General features: G+C 39.8%; 1 protein-coding gene across 18 annotated transcripts in view; it reads right to left on the bottom strand.

Annotated features, from left to right (window-relative positions):
- Window positions 1-16,218, bottom strand: part of STAU2 (staufen double-stranded RNA binding protein 2) — a 305,285-nt gene that overhangs the window by 50,117 nt on the left and 238,950 nt on the right. The gene's annotated exons all lie outside the window — the stretch shown is intronic.

The following is a 16,218-nucleotide window of genomic DNA, read 5'->3' as shown; positions in this document are numbered from 1 at the left end:
ACTGAAAAGGATAAACTGTGGGTAGTCCAGTCATGGGATATTAAACAGCAATGACAATGAACGACCTGCAATTACACTCAACACTATATATAAATATAAAATTGAGTGAAAGAAATCACAAAAGAGTATTTACAGCAAGATTCCATTTATGCAAGGTACAAAAACAAGCACAATTAAATGATGTTGTTGGGACCTTTGGGGAAGGGGGTGTGACTGAAAGGGACACAGTGGGGGCTTCTGGGATGTCAGTGTGTTTCTTGATCAGGCTACTGGTTAAATAGATGTGTTCAATTTCTGAAAATCCATCAAGTGTATACTTATGGACTTTTCCCCGTGGTATGTTTTACTTCAGTAAGACCTTTTTAAAAAGTGAAGCAGCCTCTAAGTTGGGGGGATTCAATTAGATTTGTTCTGACCAGTACTGTGATACCACCTGTTTCCAAACTTCCTAGCTCCCGTGGATTGGGCAGCAACTGATGAACAGAAATTTGGTTTCTGAGGCTTAAAATTGAGACACAGAATATATAAATAAGTACTTTTACTGTAAATCATGGATTCAGTAAAAGCATCTGTAAATTCAGTGGGTCGTGGATTTATTTATTTAATTATTTTTTAGTTATTTCTGAGATATACATTTTAAAGTAATAACTAGAATTATGACTTGTAACATTACACCAGAACATAGAGGATTTTTAGAAATTTCATGTGATGTCTGAAACATTTATATTAACATATTTCCATACAAATAACCCAAAGAAAGTTTAGCATTAGTTGTTTTTTTGGTTTGTTTGTTTGTCTTTTTATACTGCAGGTTCATTAGTCATCAGTTTTATACACATCAGTCTATACATGTCAATCCCAATCGCCCAATTCATCACACCACCATGCCCACCCCACCACAGTTTTCCCCCCTTGGTGTCCATATGTTTGTTTTCTACATCTGTGTCTCAAATTCTGCCCTGCAAACCAGTTCATCTGTACCAGTTTTCTAGTTCCACATACATGCGTTAATATATGCTATTTGTTTTGCTCTTTCTGACTTACTTCACTCTCTATGACAGTCTCTAGATCCATCCACGTCTCAACAAATGACTCAATCTCGTTCCTTTTTATGGCTGAGTACTATTCCATTGTATATATGTACCACAACTTCTTTATCCATTCGTCTGTCGATGGGCATTTAGGTTGCTTCCACGGGTCACGGATTTAGAGATCCATGGATAGATACTCTGAATTCAGCAGATAATATTTTGGTTGTATGGATTTTGTTCTACTTTTGAGATGTCTTAAAAACCTTGGAGATGCCATATCCTCTATATGACAGAAATCTATAAGGTGAATCAAAACCATCTACTGAATTTCTTTAAATTGACAAAGCGTTTTCCCATTGATATATGATCAGGGTCTCATTTAATGCTAATTTAGAATCATTGAAGATCCCTCTGCAAATGATCATGTTATGATTTTTAACACCCCCATTTTACAGATCAAGAACCCGACACCCAGAGAGGTTAAATGATATGCCTATGGCCAGACAGATATTCAAAAGCAGAATATGGACCAAAATTCAGGTTCCCTAACTACTAAACCAGTTCACTTTCGCTCTAGCTTTCTGGCTTCCATTTTATTGTTGATTCAGGGAATCATGAACAACTAAAAAGAGATGGTATGAAATGAAGTTCTAACGGGCCAACACTAAAATTTTAATTTACTGTGATATTTACACATTCTAAAGAGCAAGGCCAAGAAAGTATGTGTTCCTAAGTGATTACTGATTTTTAGAAACTGGATAATATCAGTTTAGGAACTCATATGTTAGTTCTATCTTTTAAAAAAATACTAATATATTGGAAATTATGATTATTTTTACCAATGGGAGCTGTGCTGGCTCTTTTATTTTCTTGTTGAAGAACACATATTGTCAGAAGAGCACTAAATGTCCTCAGACCAGCCAGAAGAGAATTTATCAGACCCTCCTACATACATCTGAACACATATATCTGAGACAGATTTGATGTTATCTATAACTTCTTAGCTTCAGGCTACTGGTCACACAGATGTATTCAACTTTTAAAAAACATATCAAGTGTACACTTATGCACACTTGGGCTATTTTTACCTTACAATGGCCTTTCAAGGACTATTTACCTGCTGTGGGTCATTACTATTGGTAAATAGTAATAATTACCTGAAGTTGGAAACATTTACAGTGTTCATTCCATTTCCCAGGACGTGTATGGCTCTGACTCACTAACTGTAGAGCAAAGTAATTTCATTATTTTTTAACCGATTTACTTCTGGCTTTGTATTATGGGTAATGTACTGTGACTTAGCACTGTGACCCTTATTCAGATTAAAAATATAAGTTTCCTTGATCACGGCTGTGTAGCATTATAGTCTGATCCAGTACACTTCTAATAATAGGAATTGCTAGATGAAACTAGGTTAAAAGGAACCAGCGAACAAATGAATTAACAACATAAAATTCTGTGGCAGACGTTAGCATCTGAATGCATTCTCATGCTAAGGCTCTCAGATGACTGGGTATAAACTGCACTTCCCTCTCATTTCCTGAAGAAATGGTAACATCTCTCATGGCCCTTGTACCCATGGATGGACCCGTTGGCCATAGGTTCAGTGGACACACAGAGATAGATGCTCACAAGTGGGTTCTAAGCACTGTAGACATTCGAGCATAGAGAAAATATTAATTACAGACCATTCTAGTCCTAAACAACAACTGGGGGTGGGCATGATATGAGATCAATGCAACCAACAAATACTTCTTGAGCACCTATTCTGGCAATTGGAGCTTAAATGAGATAATCTATGTGAAGGGTTTGGCACAGTGACTGGTATATGATAAACACTTATAAATGTTACAAGCAACACTTCCTAAAGGGAGTGACATTGAAGCTGTCACAGGAAGGACGGGAAGAGTTAACCAGGCAGATGGGAGAGTTGTCAAAGACAAAAGAGGACAGCACCACTCTGGGACTGTCAGGGGTTCAGGAAAGCTGGGACACGATGTGGCAGAGGCAAGGCTTGGGGCTACAGAGATGAGCAGGTGGCAGGGTATGAAGAGCCCCATCATCCTCGTTACAGAGGTTGGTTTTTATCCTTTGTGCAGTAAAAATCACAAAAAGCAGTGCTTTTCACACTGTAGGATCTCATCTGTTAGTTAGCTATGAGATCATTTTCATGGGTTTCAACCAGCATTATTTTCTCAACAAAAGAGATCAAAACAGAATAGGACAGGACAGAATAAAAAACATAAAACTTGTTTATATATTTGTGTACTGGGTCATGATGTTAAATTTATTTCTTATTGTAAGCCACAGCCCAAAAGTTTAAAGGCCACTTCTTTGAAGTATTTAAGTGGACAAATGATACAAACAGCCTTGCACTTTGGAAAATCAATTTGGCTGCCACGTAGAAATAACTGGAGGGGGACAGACGTAAGAACAGGGAGGACAATTGCCACAGTCAGGCTACAGATGACAGTGTTCAGCTGAGGGCAGGTCTCATGAGGACGGACAGAAGTTCTGCAGACGGCTACTGGTATGCTGAGGAGGATGAGAGTGAGGTGGGAAGGTGTCAGAAATGCAGCCTGGGTTGCCCAAGTTTCTAAGGCAACAGGTTGGGCAACCGGATGAGTGTTGCTGCCCTCCTCTGGGGCAAGGAACATCAGAGCCAAAGCGGTTTTGGAGGCATAAGAAAATTATCAGGTCTGGACATGCTGAGGCACAAGGTTGAAAATATGAAGGGGCTTCCCGGGTGGCGCAGTGGTTGAGAATCCTCCTGCCGATGCAGGGGACACGGGTTCAAGCCCTGGTCCGGGAAGATCCCACATGCCGCGGAACAACTGAGCCCGTGCGCCACAACTACTGAGCCTCCGCTCTAGAGCCCACAAGCCACAACTACTGAGCCCGCGTGCCACAATTACTGAAGCCTGCGCACCTAGAGCCCGTGCTCTGCGACAAGAGAAGCCACCGCAATAAGAAGCCCGCACAACCACAACGAAGAGTAGCCCCCGCTCGTTGCAACTAGAGAAAAGCCCATGAGCAGCAGCGAAGACCCAACACAGCCAAAAATAAAATAAATTAAATAAATTTTAAAAAAGAGAAAATATGAAGAATAAGCACCATTTAGATAACTTTCTCTATAGAAGAATTTCTACAAACCAAGCATTATCAAGTGTCTATTGTCTGATGCTAAAAGTTAGCTCAAATGTTGGTACTAATGTGAGCAATACACGCGCGTGTGTAGGACTGTGTATTTTTTTTTTCTGTAGTAAGGAAATAAAGTACATAAGGGAATTGCAAGTGCCCAGACTTTAGGAACAAGTAGAAAAAAAAAAAAGATACCTTCTAAAGTAAATGCAATTAAGAATCCTTATTAACAGAATAAGGTTAAAGGTTAAGGACAATGTATATGAGTATTAGCATAATACTTGACACGTAGTAGATGCTCTATAAATGTTAGTTTTTCTTTCCCTCCACTTTCCTATACCTTGTCAACAGGTCTCAAGATACAGCAATATCAACTATTTACACGAGTATATTTCAAGTCACCTGATAACTAGATTTACCAGATGATGCTATAATTCACAAAACTGATCATGTTCTTTGTTTTACAAGGGCTGCCAAGGAGTTAATGGGCAAATCCATGATGCATCTCTAGTAAATGTACAGAAACCCAATGTGTGCATTTTGTATATCTCACCCCAGTCTTATTTTTAAGCCTTTTTCTTAGTTCCTCAATTCCTCCCCTTAAACAATGTCATTGAGAAGTTTTTTAAGTCACTTTAAATCTTTTTTGAAATAAGTCAAAGCCTGTAGATGGATAGATGGACAAATAGATTAGACAGACAGATGGCTGAAATTCATGGATGGCTGCATATCTGATTATTAATCAAAGACCTATGAGCCTGAGTGGTTGAATTAGTTCACTGATTTCACTTGTCTCTTTCTTTTCCTAAAAAAATTTACACGTGTACAAAAGTAGATGGAATAGTATAACGAGCCCCCATGAACCCATGCCCCAGTTTCAACAACTGCCAACTCACGGCCAATCTTGTTTCCTCTAAACCCCCATCCAACTTCCCAACTCCTCGATTAATTTAAAGCAAACCTCAACCACTATATCACTGCATTGGTAAATGTTTTAGTATAAATCTCCAAAAGATAAGGACTCTTTAAAAACATAACCACGGGGCTTCCCTGGTGGCGCAGTGGTTAAGAATCCACCTGCCATTGCAGGGGACACTGGTTTGATCCCTGGTCCGGGAAGATCCCAAATGCCATGGAGCAACTAAGCCCTGCGTCATAACTACTGAGCCTGCGCTCTAGAGCCCATAAGCCACAACTACCGAAGCCCGCGCGCCTAGAACCCGTGCTCCGCAACAAGAGAAGCCACCGCAATAAGAAGCCTGCGCACTGCAACGAAGAGTAGCCCCCGCTCACCGCAGCTAGAGAAAAGCCCACGCGCAGCAACGAAGAACCAACACAGCCAAAAAATTTAAAAAATTAAAAAAAAAAAACAACAAAACCCCAAAAAACATATGGGCTTCCCTGGTGGTGCAGTGGTTGAGAGTCCGCCAGCCGATGCAGGGGACACGGGTTCGTGCCCCAGTCCGGGAAGATCCCACATGCTGCGGAGCGGCTGGACCCGTGAGCCATGGTCGCTGAGCCTGTGCGTCTGGAGCCTGTGCTCCGCAATGCGAGAGGCCACAGCGGTGAGAGGCCCGCATAAACGCAAAAAAAAAAAAAAAAAAAAGAAGGGAGGACTTAATTGTGTTATGGATATGAGACTCTCAGTCCACATGCAGAAATAAAACATGCACAAAACACATGCAGAAAGGAGGTCCAATCTATGATTTAAGCACCTCCCAAATTAAATATGTAGAAATAATATGTGGCCATGGGATGGCTATATTCAAGAGCCCAATCTAAAAGCGTTTGCAGTTTATTACAGGTAATGCTTATGACAGATTGTAATCACAAACTCAAATATAACTGGCTTACTTTAAGAAGTCTTTGTTACCAAATAAACACAAAATCTGTGGGAACCAAACTAGAAGTGGAGGATAGCAGAGATGCCAAGCATTGTGACTTACACACAGAGACTGAAGCAATTCCTTCCAACAGATTACAAAGCGTACTAAAATACAGACTCATATAATTCTTGTAGTTCAACGTGACACTGAGAAGTAAAGCTACCGCCGTAAATTTGAGTACGCCATTCTTGCGGCTACATTCACTCTGATGTTAATTACTTAAAATATTTTTTAAAATTCTCGTTACAGGGGCTTCCTTGGTGGCACAGTGGTTAAGAATCCGCCTGCCAATGTAGGGAACACGGGTTCAAGACCTGGTCCGGGAAGATCCCACATGCCGCAGAGCAACTAAGCCTGTGCACCACAACCACTGAGCCTGTGCTCTAGAGCCCGCGGTCCACAACTACTGAAGCCCGCGTGCCTAGAGCCCATGCTCTGCAACAAGAGAAGCCACTGCAATGAGAAGCCCGCGCACTGCAGCGAAGAGTAGCCCCCGCTTGCCGCAACTAGAGAAAGCCCGCGCACAGCAACGAAGACCCAACGCAGCCAAAACTAAATAAAATAAAATAAAAATAAATAAATTAAAAAAATTCTCGTTATGAAAAGTATAATACAAAGAGTGCATATATACAAATTTATTTTTAAAAAAATCAACAAACATCCATGTACCCACGTCTCAGGATAAGAAACAGCACACGACTAGTATCTTGAAAAGCCCTAAAATCTCCTTCCCTAGTTGCCTCCCACTCCCTTCCTATGAGTGACCATTATCTTGTTTTTTGTGCTAACATTCTTTGGTTTTTCTTTATAACTTTACCATCTATATCCTACCGCCTAAACAACACTTGGGTTTAGTTTTGGAAAATCTCACAGCAAGCACAGACCTAGCGGTTTAAAGAAATTCGAGCAATATTGCTGTTACTAGATGGAAGGTCAGGAGAAGGCAGACTCAACAGGGGCCTAGCCTGGTTCAGGTTCTTTGAGGATTTGCAAGAGCGTCTACTGCAGAAGTCAGAGGGCAGCTGAGTGAGTCCTGAGAGACAGAGGTCTCACCACCTCTAGGCCAAGGTCACAGCCACAGTGCCGACCAAGAACCGGACATCTGGCAGGACTGTGGTCAGGTGTAGGCTGCTTTCTATCTTCTGTATTTTATTTTTATTGTGCCAAAATGCACATAACATAAAATTTACCATTTTAACCATTTTAAAGTGGACAGTACGAATTATTAGAGAAATGCAAATCAAAACTACAATGAGATACCACCTCACACTGGTCAGAATGGGCATCATCAAGAAATCTACAAACAGTAGATGCTGGAGAGGGTGTGGAGAAAAGGGAACCCTCTTGCACTGTCGGTGGGAATATAAATTGATACAGCCACTATGGAGAACAGTATGGAGGTTCCTTAAAAAACTAAAAATAGAACTACCATATGAGCCAGCAATCCCACTACTGGGCATATACCCTGAGAAACCCATAATTCAAAAGGACACACGTACCCCAATGTTCATTGCAGCATTATTTACAATAGCCAGGACATGGAAGCAACATAAGTGTCCAACAACAAACAAATGGATAAAGAAGATGTGGTACATATATACAGTGGAATATTACTCAGCCATAAAAGGAACAAAATTGGCTCATTTGTAGAGATGTGGATGGACCTAGAGTCTGTCATACAGAGTGAAGTAAACCAGAAGAAGAAAAATATCGTATAGTAACACATATATGTGGAATCTAGAAAAATGGTACAGATGAATCTATTTGCAGGGCAGGAATAGAGACATAGACGTAGAGAATGGACATGTGGATGCAGGGGTGGAAGGGGAGGGTGGGACGAATTGGGAGATTAGGATTGACGTATATACACTACCATGCGTAAAACTGATAGCTAGCGGGAACATGCTATAAAGCACAGGAAGCTCAGCTCGGTGCTCTGTGACGACCTAGATGAGTGGGATGGGGGGGCAGTGGGAGGGAGGTCCAAGAGGGAGGGGATATAGGTATACATATAGCTGATTCACTTCATCGTACAGCAGAAACTAACACAATATTGTAAAGCAATTATACTCCCCCCCCCCCAAAAAAGGAAACCAACCAAGTAAATAAATAAAGTGGACAGTGCAGTGGCATTAACATTCAACTACTGTGCAACTATCACCACCATCCATCTCCAGAACTTCTTCATTTTCCCCAACTGAAACTCTGTACTCCCAACCCCTAGCAACCACCGTTCTACTTTATCTTTATGAAGACAGGTACCTCCTGTAAGTGGAATTGTACAGTATTTGTCTTTTTCTGACTGGCTTATCTCACTTAGCAAAATGTCCTCAACTGTAGCAAGTATCAGAATTTCCTTCCTTTTTAAGATTGAATCATATCCCATTATATGTATATACCACATTTTATTTATCAATTCATCTGTGGATGGACACGGGCTGCTTCCACATTCTGGTTATTATGAATAATGCTGTATGGGTGTACAAATAACCCTTTGAGTCCCTGCTTTTAATTCTTTTGGGTATATATCCAGAAGGGGAATTGCTGGCTCACATAGTAATCCTATGTTTAAATTTTTGAGGAACTGCTACACTGTTTTCCACAGCAGCTGCATCATTCATTTTTACATTCTCTTCAACGGTGCACAAGGGTTCCAATTTCTCCACATCCTTGCCAACACTTATTTTCTGTGTTTTTGACGGTAGCCATCCTTATGAGTAGGAAGTAGTAGTACCTTACTGCAGTTTTTTTTTTTTTTTCCGGTACGCGGGCCTCTCACTGCTGTGGCCTCTCCCGTTGCGGAGCACAGGCTCCAGACGCACAGGCTCAGCGGCCATGGCCCACGGGCCCAGCCACTCGCTGCATCCCACATGTGGCACGTGGGATCTTCCTGGACTGGGGCACGAACCTGCGTCCCCTGCATTGGCAGGCGGACTCTCAACCACTGCGCCACCTGGGAAGCCCCTTACTGCAGTTTTTACTTTCATTTCCCCAACATAAGTGATGCAGAATATCTATTCATGTGCTTATTGGCCCTTTGAATACCTTCTTTGAAGAAAAGTCTACTTAAGTCCTTGGCCCATTGAAACGGGCTGTTTGGTTTTTTGTGGTTTGTATCCTCTGATTTTAAACTCACCATGTTCTACCTCCACCTCGCAGGAGAATATATTGGCGGAAGTGAATTAAGTGGCCTCAGATGATCAGGAAGCAGGACATGGGGAGGAAGGTAGGAACTTCATTAATACATGATTAAGGGAAAAAAAAAATACAGAAAAGGATCTGGGCCAGGTTCACCTGGCATAAGGTCTTCAGGTTAAAAAGACTGTACACTTCCAGTAATGATCACAACAGTCAAGGTGTCTAGCTCTTGAATCATACCGCTCCACTACGCATTATACGTGATGTATCCTGGGATCACCCTTCATCCTCCTCGTGGACATGGCCTCTGCCCTGTTTCTATATCAGAGCTCCTGTGTCCTATCTTGTTCTTCCTCTCACTTTGAGGGGGCATATTTTCAAGGAGGTTTTTGAGAAAGGGGGCACAGAGGTAAATATTTTGAGACTTTGCATGTCTGAATCTATCTTTATTTGGTTCACTCATTATTGATGGATAGTTTGAATTGGTAGAGAATTCTAGTTGGTGACTCTTTTCCTTCAGAATTCTGAAGGAAATTAGAATTTCCTTTGTTGAAACTTTGTTTCAGTGTCACCTTCCTGCTCTGCTTTTCGGAAACCCAAAGCCATTCTGATTTCTGAGCCTTTACATGTGATCTCTAGAAGCTTGTAGTTCTTCTTCTTGTCCTCAATGTTGTGAAGTTTCACAATGACATGCTTTAGTGGGGAGCGATTTTCACCCATTTCATCATGCACTCTGGGTTTTTTCAATATGGAAACTCCCTTCCTTCTTCTCTGTACTGTACTCTAGTTTTTGAGACTCATAATATTTGGATGTTGGACCTCTTTTGTTTTCCTACTTTTATTTTCCATCTCTTTGTCTTTTTGTTCTGCTTTTTGGCAATGTTCCTCAACTTTATTTTCTAATCCTCTTATTAGCAAACAAAAGCATATTTCTGGGAAATAGCATCATCATATTTGTACACCACATGGCAATAAAGAAAAGGGAACACCTTCTGAGCAAGAGTTTTAGGCCAAGTATAAAAGGAAGACAGGGCGAAATGCTAGCAAGAACAGCTGTAGCTGTAAGACCAGGTGAAGTTATTATTAGCTTGATGAACAGTGTGTGGTAAGGGCTATTGTATTTCTTTGGGTCTACTGAATAGTCAGCTTTACCCAATTGTTCTCTGCTCGTGGGACTTGTTATAAAATTTCTCCCCCTGGGAATTCCCTGGCAGTCCAGTGGTTAGAACTCAGCGCTTTCACTGTCAGAGGCCCGGGTTCAATCCCTGGTCAGGAAACTAAGATCCCGCCAGCCATGTGGCCAAAAAAATTTCTTCCCCAAAGACCCCACATTCCAACATAAGAACAGAAATTTCTATCAGTAGTAACATCTTGGAATGTTTTTGCCTTTTAAAGAATTTGTTCATTTCATATAAATTATTGAATTTATTGCCATAAAGCTGTGCATATTTCTTTGTTATCCTTTTAACGATTGTAAAATCTGCAGTAATGTTACCCCTCATCACTGAGAGTGGAAATTTGTGTCTTTTCTCTTTTTGTCCTGACCTCTACTCTGGCCAGGGGTTTATCAATTTTATTGATCTTCAAAAACCAGGTTTTGGTTTCACTGATTTCCTTTTTTCTTTTTGTTTACTATTTCACTGAGTTCTCCTCTCATCTTTGTTATTTCACTTATTCTACTTTGGGTCTATTTGCTTTCCTTCTTTTAATCTTTGGAGGTGAAAGCTGAGGCCATTGATCTGAGACCTTCTTTTTTCTAATATAGTCACTTAGTGTTATAAATTTTCCTATAATTACTGCTTTAACTATGCTGACAAATTTTAATGAGTTGTATTCTTGTTTTCATTCAATTCAAAATATGATCTAATTTCCCTTGTGATCTCTTCTTTGACCCATCCATTATTTAGAAGTGTGCTTTTTAGCTTCCAAATATAGGAAAATTTCAATATATTTTTCCTTTATTAATTTTGAATTTAATCCTATTGTAGTAGAGAACATAGTTTGTGACTTGAATCCCTTTAAATGTATTGAGGCTTGTGTTATGGCCCAGAATATGGTTTGTAGAGGTGAATGTTCCATGTGTACTTGCAAATAATGTGTATAGTGTTCAGTGGAGTGTTCTGTAAATGTCAGTTGGGTCAAGTTGGTTGATAGTATTTAAGTTTTCTATACCCTTACTGATTTTCTGTCTACTTGTTCTCTCAGTTATTGAGCAAGGGGTGTTGAAGTCTCTGACTATAATTGTAGATTTGTCTATTTCTCCTTGCAGTTCTAACAGTTCCTGCTTCATAAATTTTGAAGCTCTGTTAATAAGTGCATAAGCATTTAGGATTGTGTCCTCTTGATGAACTGGTCTACTTATTAACATGAAATGATCTTTTTTTTTAGTTGGAAAACCCATTTTATTTAACATCTTTATTGGACTATAATTGCTTTACAATGGTGTGTTAGTTTCTGCTTTATAACAAAGTGAATCAGCTATACATATACATATATCCCCATATCTCCTCCCTCTTGCATCTTCCTCCCACCCTCCCTATCCCACCCCTCTAGGTGGTGGTCACAAAGCACCGAGCTGATCTCCCTGTGCTATGCAGCTGCTTCCCACTAGCTATCTGTTTTACATGAAATGATCATCTTTATCTTTGGTAATAATCTTTGTTCTAAAATCTACTCATCTCAAATTAATATAGCCATTTCAGCTTTCTTCTGATCTTCTTTGAATATCTTTGAGTGCAGAGAACAGACGGCCATGTATATAGAACAATCATCTCTATAAAATATCTGACAAAAGTCATAACATCAATACATTAACAAGTTCTGTGTGGTTGAGAATATGACACAGGGCAGTGGGATTCCCCAGACTGGCCGTATCAGCACCACTTGGGAACTCGATAGAAAGCAAATTCTCCGGCTCCACTCCAGACCTACTGAATCATGATTTCTGGAATGGGACCCAGAAATCCGTGTTCTAATAAGTGTACCTGGGAATTTCAAGGCTTGCCCAAGTTTGAGAGTCATTGCCTAGAGTCCGCTCTCACTTCTGATTCTGGATGAAAATACTGGATGAAAATACTTATTGGTGGTAGGGAGGTGAACCCAAAAAACATTTCTCAAGCTAGAAGGGTATTTCTGCAACCTTACATTTATATAATATTGCCCCAACCAAAGGCCTATTTTTGAATTAGTTATATAATAATACTCCTGATTAAAGTGTAATAACAGAATAACTACAGAAAGAACTAACATTTGTTTTAAATAGGATCATATTTCAGGAATATGGGGAAACATTCATTGCTTTGAGTTTTCAGCTATGATTTTTTTTTTTTTTTTTTTTTTTGCGGTACGCGGGCCTCTCACTGTTGTGGCCTCTCCCGTTGCGGAGCACAGGCTCCGGACGTGCAGGCTCAGCGGCCATGGCTCACGGGCCCAGCCGTTCCGCAGCATGTGGGATCTTCCCGAAACGGGGCACGAACCCGTGTCCCCTGCATCGGCACGCGGACTCTCAACCACTGCGCCACCAGGGAAGCCCTCAGCTATGATTTTTAAAGGTAGGAAATGCTGCTTGTGGAAACATCATAATGAATTTTCACTGCATGTGACTACCGAGTCTTGGGGATGAATCAAAGTGCAGGATGACTCAAAAATTCCCTCCTCGACGCAAGAGGGAAGAGATATGGGAACATATGTATATGTATACCTGATTCACTTTGTTATAAAGCAGAAACTAACACACCATTGTAAAGCAATTATACTCCAATAAAGATGTGAAAAAAAAAAAATTCCCTCCTCTTCAAACAACTCTACAGGGCAGAACTTTTGTTTTCCTTAAGGTCTAGTACAGAAGGTAGGTCATTTTCTCAGTGAAGTTTCCTTACTGTGCAGTTGGTCTCTGTATATATAGTCTTTTGAGTGCTATCCCACACAGGTGGGATTGTTCTTCCTTTTATATAAATGTACTTTTTTACCTTTCTGCTGCTGCTGCTAGTCTATACCATGTATAAAGCTCCTCTCAGGTGTAGGGCTGCACTGGGTTCTTTATACACATGATCTCATCTAATGCCCACTATCACTCTGCCAGGCAGGTACTACATTCCTCATTACTGACAGGCAGAGCGGCTGACCTGTGCTCGTACTGCCGAGGAGTCTAGGTGAGCTGGCAGATTTCTCCCTGAATCCAAATCCAAGAGAATTCCCACTGGGGCCACCACAGCTACTAGTTATAACTTCAAAACATAAAGAACAAAGGAAAAAGACTCATGATCTAAAAAAAAAACCTCTTTTTCTTTTTTGAGTTCAAAAATGTAATACACATTTGAATGGTAAACAAGTTGGTTTATTTCAGCATACATGACATATTTCTAGGTATGAAAGGAATCCAAAGGAAAGAGAAGAAAGTCCTTGCCTTGGCACTTTGTAAACTTACTACATGCAAACACACACCCTCACGCAAGCACCCTAAACCAAAAAAGTTCTTTTAAGAAACAGTAGCAGAAGTCATTTCAGTATATAACCTTTCATTTAATATGATCTAGACTACGTATTTGCATGAAATGTACTGTTTTATTTTTAACAGAAGTCTTTTATTTAGGTTACAAGCTATATATACTACTTAATTTTTTCATAGAAAGATCAAGACTCGTGAACTGCGGTATAGAAATTTTATCATATAGCAACAATTGAGGACTGCAATATTTTTATGTATAGTTAATTGATTTGAACCACTCACTAAATAAAACTTACGAACTTCATTTTCAGGATCACACGAAGAATTGGGTTCAGATTAAATGGCGCTATTTAGCCAACTGGGACGGCTTAATTGGTGGTTTTCTCGACAAAGAATGGTAAACAGAGCTCCCATACCTTTTCTAATTTCCTTGTATCAGAACCAAAAACAATATTTAATATTTGCTTTGTACCTTACACAAGTAACTTTTTAAAAAGCCCCATGCACAGAGTGGTCAGTGGTCAGCGGTCAGCGGAAGAATTTAAAAGCCTAAAACAAGAAACAACTTTGGAGGATAGAGTGGTTGGTCTTCCCTTTTTGGCATCTATTCCTAGTAGCATAAAAATGGAGTTACAGAAAAAGTGTTTCAACATGCTGATAAAAGATTAAAAAGAATCACTTGGCTTGAAGGAATTTTAACAACATAACATTAAGAGGAGAGGAGGCTGTAAAGTAAAACCAAAAAGCATGTCCACAAGAACTTGAAGAAATCCAGAAAAAAAAAAAACCAAAAAAAAAAACCAAACCAACCCTCACAACTTGTCTAGACAATCATGAACAATCATTGACTTGGTTTGTTATAATGTCAAATTCACTTCTCTTAAAATATGTGATTTATATGTGACCATTTACACAGCTCTTATCTATAATTTCAAAGGTGATCAGTTCAAACTTTAATGAATTTTCTTGATACTGAATTTTTAAACCTTTGAAATCTTATATTTCAGTAATTTACTATTAACTTAACATTTAAGCCAAGCTGCATGATCTAGAGAAAATGCAATCTCTTCTGATGATTAAATTTCAGTAATTGAACGTAAAAACATTTGGAACAAGAAGGAATGTATAAATGAACTGTCAGCATATATTACAACATTACAGCGTTGCTTAGGTAAGAAAATGCTCCTTGAAGAAGCTGGCACAATAAGCAGCCGCTTGGAAAAACAGAGGAAGTGAGCTATCGCTGCAATAACGAGGAGGAATTCCATTAAGGCTCCAGGCCAGGTATGTGAAGGAGGTGTGATTGATATGCGAGACTCAGAGATTCACTGTGTGGGACATTCTAAGGCCATGCCTACATGCATCGAACGTAACGCTGTATTTGGTATCAGAGTCTGACTGAAGTGGCGTTTACAGAGTCATTACTCTGGCTCTTTACTTTTAAATGCTAAGGGTTTTGTTTCAGCCATGCCGTCAGCAAGGGAGCAGTTTTTGCAAGGAAACGAAAAATACAGTCATGTCCAGAGTTAGTCTCATATTAAGATGCCATTAGTGTTCACTTTTAGTGTCAACGACAATTTAAAAGGCTACATTTCATACAAAGTCAGGGATGACAATGACCATGAGCTCATCAAGTCCCCATGTTCCTATCAGTAGGTCCCTTCGGATACTGCTAATAAATGGTAAGATTTTAGAAGCCAGCATAATGACATGATAGAAAAACAAATTTAAAAAATTTGATATTTATGAGTACAGGAGTATGGAAGAAGTCATTGTTTTGAAGCTGCTTCTAGAATTGCTACAGAGCATTGGAATTTAGTTCAAGTTAACGTAACTTCCTTGAAATGTTAAAAGGCAAAGGTTAGTTCCAAATCTATATTTCTAGTGTAAGTGATCATATAATGGGATACAGGTCAGCTGGATGGATTTGAATATTTTCGGTCTTTAAAACATTCTTTCTGGAATACAAGTGAAATCTAGCTCAGTAGAACTTTGTTAATGTATGACTTTTTATTACATGAATTCTGATATCGGGACGGCTAAATAATGTTTTACCAAACCCACCTATTACTTACAGTAAAAGGATGTATGATACCTTAGTTTTTAAGGTGGACGTTAGTCCCATTTACCAACACCCAAGTTATAGAGAAAAGGTTCTGCTTTTCTGTCTCCTGCACGCACAGAAGAGGGAAGCAGCCTGGGACCCCTAGTTCTGCTACTAGCTCATTGTGTGACTCAGTTAAGGCAGTCAGCTCTCAATGGCAATTAAAAATGCAAAAACTACGCACGCTGGAGGTTAGTTTAAGGTTCCCTACAAAGTTTTCTCCAATAAAATAAGGTTTGACAACTGGCTCTGACAGAAGTAGAAGACATAACCTTAAGGTATTTGCTTTTTCCATACCCTGTTAATTATTTAGTAATTTTACATCATAATTGTACTTCATCCTTCTTCCAAGATCAAATCCAGATGGACACGTCCTGAATCCCATGGGCAAAAGCAGCAGCATGGCAGCCAGCACTGCCAGGACAGTGCCTGTTATTTGAATTCATGACGCCATCCTCAACACCAGCAACT

This window comes from Stenella coeruleoalba (genome assembly GCF_951394435.1).
Source record: "Stenella coeruleoalba genome assembly, chromosome: 17".
Classification (NCBI taxonomy): Eukaryota; Metazoa; Chordata; class Mammalia; order Artiodactyla; family Delphinidae; genus Stenella; species Stenella coeruleoalba.
This window is presented reverse-complemented; position numbering and strand designations above follow the sequence as displayed.